This window comes from Somniosus microcephalus, unplaced genomic scaffold (genome assembly GCF_052327205.1).
Source record: "Somniosus microcephalus isolate GS21.2 unplaced genomic scaffold, FLI_Smic_1.0 unresolved_chr2, whole genome shotgun sequence".
Classification (NCBI taxonomy): Eukaryota; Metazoa; Chordata; class Chondrichthyes; order Squaliformes; family Somniosidae; genus Somniosus; species Somniosus microcephalus.
The window spans coordinates 23,763,860-23,772,027 of record NW_028225180.1 but is presented as its reverse complement, the minus strand read 5'-3'; the positions used below and the strand labels follow the sequence as shown (position 1 = coordinate 23,772,027).

Below are 8,168 nucleotides of genomic sequence, written 5' to 3'. Positions count from 1 at the left end.
ACCTGCACGGGATTATTTCTCATTCCAGTTAGTGCTGTGCGTTTGAAGAATGAGGCAGGGCGCAGTTCACCACTCAGATTGTGTCTCATCCCCCGATACCTGCCTCAGGCTCTTCAATAGTCACCTCTCAACAACAATAGAGCAACTTTCACGGACTAAAACGTCCCAAGGCAACTCAGGTCCTCTCTCTTCTCTCTCAGTCTCCTTCTTTTTATATTTCTCCCTGTTTGTGTCTCTACCACTCTCTCTCTATCTTTCTGTCACTCCCTTTCTATCTCTCTCTTTTTCTCTGTTTTGCTCTCACTCACTTTGCCTCTCTCTCCTCTCTGTCACTTTCTCTCTCTCGCTACCTCCTCTCTCTTTCTCTCTCCTCTTTGCTTCCCTCTTTCTCTCCCATTCCGCCTCTCTCCTTCCATCTCTCCATCTACTTCCCTGTCTCTCCTTTCCCCAGAGTCTCTCTCCTTCCCCTCTCTCTTCTCTATTATCCCTTTCCCCACACTCTCTCTCCTTCCCCTCTCTCTATCCCCACACTCTCTCTCCTTCCCCTCTCTCTATCCCTTTCCCCACACTCTCTCTCCTTCCCCTCTCTCTATCCCTTTCCCCACACTCTCTCTCCTTCCCCTCTCTCTATCTCTGGCCCTTCACCCACAGTCTCTCTCCTTCCCTTTACTCTCCCTCTCCCCATCCGCCTTCTTGTCTCCCCAAGAGGAAAGGACAGAGTGAGGGGGAAGGGTAGAGAGAGGAGGTGAAGAAGGTGAGAGAGAGAGGGGAATGTGTAGAGAGAGGGTGAAGGGGAGAACAGGGGATTTGAATAGAAGGGGAGGGGGAGGGGAGTGAGAACCTGTTTTTGGGATGGTCTCTGAACTGTTTCATACTTAAAAGAAAACATGCAGTGGATTAATGGCGAGTTCAGAAACAGAGCCTAAATTTACAGAGGCCCCAGTGAGATTTGAATTCACGACCCCTGGTATACAAGACCAGTGCTCTAACCCCTGAGCTATGGAGCCACCTGCAGTGGATTATTTCTCATTCCAGTTAGTGCTGTGCGTTTGAAGAATGAGGCCGGGCGCAGTTCACCACTCAGATTGTGTCTCATCCCCCGATACCTGCCTCAGGCTCTTCAATAGTCACCTCTCAACAACAATAGAGCAACTTTCACGGACTAAAACATCCCAAGGCAACTCAGTTACACTCTATCTCTCTCACTCCTTATTTCTATATTTCTCCCTCTTTGTGTCTCTACCACTCTCTCTCTATCTTTCTGTCACTCTCTCCACTTCACCAACACTATCTCTCCCCTACACCCTTTCTCTCCCTTTCGCCTCTTCTCTCCCCATCCTCCTTCTACTCTCCCCAAGAGGAAAGGACAGAGTGAGAGGGGGAAAGAGAGAGGAAAGGGGAAAGAGCAGGAGGAAGGGACGTGGTGAAATGGTAGAGAGAGGGGGTGAAGGTGAGAGAGGGGGAATATTCCGAGGGGGATGTGTAGAGAGAGGGTGAATGGGAGAGGGAGAGTGGTAAGTGTGGTGTATGTAACCTGTTCCACCTTAAGAGAACTACCTTAAGAGATGTACTACTTTCTCTTGGCTGCTGTATACTGTAATACCGGTGGTGACCACACCAGTATATAAACGTTGTGTAGGGATTTGCTGGGCAGTTCAGCCCTGACCTCCGAATAGTAAAGACCTGTTAAAGTTATTCTTGTGGTCTGTGTCCAGTGATTTATAATAAGCATAACTGGGACACACAGACTTAACAGTGGCGACGAGTCCGATCTTACCCTGCGGCAGTTTTACATCCAAGGCAGCTTCGTCCTCAGAACGGGCGTCGAGAAGAGGCATCCGCCCTCATCATCCTGCTGAGCACCATCGCACGGGAGGCATCGAGAACCCGGGTTAAAAAGAAAAATTCTGACCACGAAGCCCTCCATCAGCGACAGGCAGTGATCATCCCTTCTACCACGGTGGTGGGTAAGCCGATCAGCACCACGAGCAGAAAGTCGGCCGCGTTGACTGTGGAGTGGGGGAGGGAAAAAGGAGGAAAAAGGGCGGAGAACTCGACCACGGCCGGTGAAAAGGGCCGGGCTGCAATCGAGGCCGACAGGCGCAGCGACTGGGGCAGCTTAAGGCACGAGAGCCGTGGAGAACTCGAACGCAGCCGGTGTAAAGGACCGGGCTGCATGCGGGGCTGAGAGGCGCAACAGCAGGGGAAGCGTGAATGCCCACGGGAACCGCGGGGGAGTAAAGCAGCGTCGGGGAATTGAGAACCGCTGGGGAGGCGAGAACGGCAGCAGCACGGCAATCGCCATTGCAGCCAGCGGGGGAAGAAGGCAAACGTGGGAATCCACCATTGTAGTCGGCGGGGGAAGAAGACGAGCGCGGGAAAGACCGCCAAGCGCGGGAAGCCGCCATTTTAGTAGGCGGGGGAAGAAGACAAGTGCGGGAAGCCGCCATTTCGAGAAAAAGAAAAATTTTAAAACTTGCAAGGCTGCCTAAACATGGGAACATTAATACCTTTGATAGCGATATCGAAGATTGGACCACGTATGTAGAACGCATGGAAGTTTATTGTAAAGCAAATAAGGTACCAGATGATGAGAAAGCACTAACCTTATTATGCTCAATGGGTGCAAAGACATACGGGCTATTGAAGCACCTTCTATCACCAGATAAACCGGCGGATCAGACTTTCGCGAATATTGTTACTGTCCTGAAAAATCATTTAAAGCCCACGCCGCTGATGATAGCGGAACGATTTAAATTTTACAGAAAAACGCAGCTGAAAGACGAAAGCAACGCTGAATTTTTAATTGAACTGCGTAAGCTATCAAAGTACTGTCAGTTTGGAACAGGACTAGCACATGCGCTGAGAGATAAATTTGTGTGTGGATTGTTAAAAGAAGGAACACAAATGCGACTGCTTGAGGAGAATGATCTTACGCTTGATAAAGCTATCACTATTGCAGCATCGCACGAAGCCGCAGCGAGAGGCACTGCGGAAATGCAGCTACGGTCACCGGAACTCAGCACCAATCAAATGGTCTTGGGTACAGTAAAATGTTATTGTTGTGGAAAGACAACGCACGATCAGAACCAGTGCTGGTTCAAAAATCAGGAATGCAGAAAATGTGGCAGGCTTGGTCACATAGCTAAAGTATGCCGGTCAGGAAAGAAGACCAGCAACAAAAAGTCACCACAGGAAAAGTACAGAAAGGTACACAAGGTGACAGAGAACAGTTCGAACGAACAGAAGTCAAATTCAGACTCCAGCAGTAATGAACTGGGTAGTCTAAGAGTACACAATGTTGGTAATGAAGCAGACCTCCAAACAATCTGGGTCACACTTCAGATAGCAGGAGTCCAAGTGAAGATGGAATTGGACACTGGATCGGCATTGACGGTCATGAATAAGCAAGATTACAAAAGGTTATTCCCGCATATTCCCCTGCGGGATACGGAGATTGTATTGAAAACATACACGGGGCGAAGAGTATACCCCATCGGGAAGATAGAGGTAAAGGTGGTCCACAAGGGCAAAGAAAGCCGAGGAATGGACTTATATGTGCTACCTGAGGGAGGTCCACCACTACTGGGACGGGAGTGGATTAGGAAAATAAATATGGACTGGCATTCCATAAAAGAAATAACGGTAGATTCCGGTACAAAAGATGTCAAACCTAAACGATTGTCCAGAATATTGGACGATGCTAAAGAGGTGTTCCAACAGGGACTGGGAACACTGAGAAGAATTATGGCAAACATCAAGGTTGAAGAACATGCAAACCCGAACTTTTTTAAAGCCAGACCGGTACCTTATGCGATACGACCTGCTGTGGAAGCTGAGCTGGAAGGGCTAGAATGTTCAGGAGTACTGTCTAAGGTAGACTGGAGAGAGTGGGCCACGCCCATTGTCCCCGTCATGAAGCGTTCATCGAGCAACAAGCCGGGGGAACCGGGGAAGGTTCGCATCTGTGGAGATTTCAAGATCACTGTTAATCCGGTGCTTCACACGGTGCAGTATCCGCTTCCGCGGATTGAGGATATCTTCGCTTCGTTGTCTGGCGGGAAACACTTCAGCAAGATAGACCTGGCGCAGGTGTACTTACAGATGGAAGTTGAGGAAGAGTCACGCCAGTATCTCACGATCAACACACATAGAGGCTTGTACCGGTATAATAGACTGTTTTTTGGAGTGGCATCAGCTCCAGCAATTTGGCAGAGGGCCATGGAGCAGGTATTACAGGGAATTCCAGGCACACAATGTTACCTGGACGATATTCTGATTACAGGAGATGATGACGAGGAACACCTTGCAAATTTGGAACTGATGCTCACCAGATTGAAAGAATATGGACTTCGAGTTAATCGCCAGAAATGTGAATTCTTTCAGAAGCGGATCTCGTACTGTGGTCATGTCATTGACCAGGAGGGGCTTCATAATTCTCCTGACAAGATCGAAGCTGTTGTGAAGGCTCCCGCTCCGGATAATGTATCCCAGTTGAGGTCGTTCCTAGGGTTGATTAACTATTACCATAAGTTTCTGCCAAATTTATCCACGGTGCTGCACCCGCTGAATGCTCTTTTGCAGAAGGGAGTACCATGGAAGTGGAGCGAGGACTGTAAGAGGGCCTTTCGCAAAAGCAAGGCATTGATCACTGTGGTGTATGTAACCTGTTCCACCTTAAGAGAACTTAAGCCTGGTCCACCTTAAGAAAGGTACTACTTTCTTTGGCTGCTGTATACGTAATACCGGTGGTGACCACACCGGTATATAAGCACAGTGTAATAATATTGTATTCAGTATAGTCCGACCTCCAACCAGTAAAGACCTGTTGAATTTACTCTTGTGGTCTGTGTAGTAATTCTCACTATAACACACAGACTTAACAATCACCTCAGAGGAAGTGTTGGATCACTTCAACCCAACGCTGCCTATTCGTTTGGCTTGTGATGCTTCTCCATATGGTATTGGGGCAGTACTCTCACACAAGTTGCCAAATGGCCTGGAGAGGCCAGTTGCGTTCGCATCCAGATCATTGACCTCCGCTGAGCGCAACTATGCTCAGATAGATAGGGAGGCTCTCAGCCTTGTGTGGGGAGTAAAGAAGTTTAATCATTACCTGCAGGGCCAAAAGTTTACGCTTCTGACAGACCACCAGCCGTTGGTATCCATTTTTAACCCTAAGAAGTGTGTTTCGGTGATGACAGCACAGAGACTCCAGAGATGGTCCCTTTTCCTAGGGGCACATCAATATCAGATCGAATTCAAAGGTACAAAGCTGCATTGTAATGCTGATGGGCTGTCGTGCCTGCCACTACCTACAGAGGAGGAGGCACCGACGGTTGACCCTGTTGAGTTATTTCACTCGACCATCATCGAATGTTTACCAGTCACCAATGCAAGTACTAAAAGAGAAACCAGGAACGACCCGCCACTGTCCCGGGTCTACGAAGTGACAGTGAAGGGATGGCCAGCACATGGTGATCCACTGTTACCGGCATTCTCAGCAAGACAAGAACAGCTGTCCGTCTGTCAAGGAACATTGATGTATGGAATAAGGGTGATTATTCCTCCTAAGTTAAGAGAGAGAGTTCTAAAGGAACTGCATGAAGGTCATCTGGAGGGAGTCAAGATGAAAAGCCTTGCTAGGGCTTATGTGTGGTGGCCGGGTATCGACCAACAGATAGAGGATCTGACGAAAAGCTGCTCAGGGTGCCAAAAAGTGCAAAATGCACCTCCGATTGCACCGCTGCATCCATGGGAATGGCCTTCAACCCCATGGCAACGTGTACATATTGACTTTGCTGGTCCTTTCATGGACTCCATGTTTTTAATTGTGGTGGACGCACATTCTAAATGGCCAGAAGTGATTAAGATGACTACCACTACCTCGGAAAAGACGATCGCGGTGCTAAGAACGATATTTGCAAGAAATGGATTGCCAGAACAAATATGTTCAGACAACGGATCGCAGTTCGTGTCAGAAGAATTCCAGAAATTCATGAAGAAGAATGGGGTGAAACATTATACCTCTGCCCCATATCATCCGGCTACAAACGGGTTGGCCGAGAGATTTGTACAAACGTTCAAAAAAGCAATAAAGGCCATGAGCGAAGATCAGATTCCACTACAACACAAGGTGGACAAATTCCTACTGGCATATCGAAACGCCACTCATGCAGTGACAAACCAAAGTCCTGCCATGATGTTCTATAACAGGAGGTTGCGGTCCAGGTTGGACTTGTTAAAACCAAATGTGCGGAGGGAAGTTGAAAACAAACAGTTCCAGCATATAAATAACAAGACCACTCGGAGTTTCGAAATAGGACAACCAGTGTTAGCCCGGGACTATAAAAACGAGAAATGGCAATCTGGAACAATTCGGGCCAGACAAGGACCCCTGATGTACACGGTAGATATTGGTGAAAATGTAATACGGCGTCATGCTGACCAACTGGTAGAATCGAGAACAAGGGTCGAACCCAGGGTTACGGCAGAGACAACCGTGGAAGAAGTTAGTGAACCTGAAGCATCTACCTCAGAAGTGAATGTACCTGAGGATGATGTCCAATCCATAAGAGATCAACTAGATGAGTCACCCCAGCAACGAGAATCAGAGACCCCTGAAAGGCGTTATCCAACTTGAATCAGGAGGCCTCCTCAGAGACTGAATCTTTGAACTGTTTTGCATGAAGTTGTATAGATATATATCTATATGTTATTATGTTATGTTAAATGGGGATATAACTGTTAAGCTAAAAAGGGAGGATTGTGGTGTATGTAACCTGTTCCACCTTAAGAGAACTACCTTAAGAGATGTACTACTTTTTCTTGGCTGCTGTATACTGTAATACCGGTGGTGACCACACCGGTATATAAACGTTGTGTAGGGATTTGCTGGGCAGTTCAGCCCTGACCTCCGAATAGTAAAGACCTGTTAAAGTTATTCTTGTGGTCTGTGTCCAGTGATTTATAATAAGCATAACTGGGACACACAGACTTAACAGTAAGGAAGAGAGAAACAGGCAAAAAGGGGGAGTACAGGGGAATTGAATGGAAGGAGAGGGAGAGGTGGAGATCGGGAAGGGAGAGAGAGCCTGTTCTGGTGTTGGTCTCGGAGCTGTTTCATACGTAAAAGTAAACATGCTGTGAATTAACAAATTTGCACAGGCCCCAGTGAGATTTGAACTCACGACCCCTGGTTTACAAGACCAGTGCTCTAACCCCTGAGCTATGGAGCCACCTGCACTGGAGTGCTTCTCACTCCAGTTAGTGCTGTGCGTTTGAAGAATGAGGCAGGGCGCAGTTCACCACTCAGATTGTGTCCCATCCCCCGATACCTGCCTCAGGCTCTTCAATAGTCACCTCTCAACAACAATAGAGCAACGTTCACGTACTAAAACGTCCCAAGGCAACTCAGTTACACTCTCAATAGCAAAATACTGCAGATGCTGGAAATGCGAAATAACAACAGAAAAGGATGGAAAAACTGAGCAGGCCAGGCAACATCCTTGGAGAGAAATTATAGAGTCAACGTTTCGGGTCGGCACTGAACACAGGGCTCACACAGAACACAAGGCCCGCACTGAACACAGGGCCCGCACTGAACACAGGGCCCACACTGAACACAGGGCCCACACTGAACACAGGGCCTGCACTGAACAAAGGGCACTCACTGAACACAGAGCTCGCACTGAACACAAGGCCTGCACTGAACACAAGGCCTGCACTGAACAAAGGGGCCGTAATGAACACAAGGCCCACACTGAACACAGGCCCCACACTGAACACAGGGACCGCACTGATCACAGGGCCCGCACTGAAGACAGGGCCCGCACTGAAGACAGGGCCCGTACTGAACACAGGGCCCGCAGTGAACACAGTGCCCGCACTGAACACAGGGCCCGCACTGAACACAGTGCCCGCAGTGAACACAGGGCCCGCACTGAACATAGGGCGCTCACTGAACACAGAGCTCGCACTGAACACAGGGCCCGTGCTGAACACAGGGCCCGCAGTGAACACAGGGCCCCCACTGAACACAGGGCCCGCACTGAACACAGGGCCCGCACTGAACACAGGACCCTCACTGAACACTGGCCCCGCACTGAACACAGGACCCGCACTGAACACAGGACCCGCACTGAACACAGGGGCCGTACTGAACACAG

General features: G+C 48.8%; 2 non-coding genes across 2 annotated transcripts; both read right to left on the bottom strand.

Moving 5' to 3' along the window:
- Nucleotides 1-934: 934 nt before the first annotated feature.
- Nucleotides 935-1,007, bottom strand: trnat-ugu (transfer RNA threonine (anticodon UGU)). Its single transcript has one exon. It is a non-coding gene; the product is annotated as a tRNA-Thr (tRNA).
- A 6,158-nt stretch (nucleotides 1,008-7,165) lies between these two features.
- trnat-ugu (transfer RNA threonine (anticodon UGU)) lies at nucleotides 7,166-7,238 on the bottom strand. The gene has a single exon. It is a non-coding gene; the product is annotated as a tRNA-Thr (tRNA).
- Between the last annotated feature and the right edge of the window lie 930 nt (nucleotides 7,239-8,168).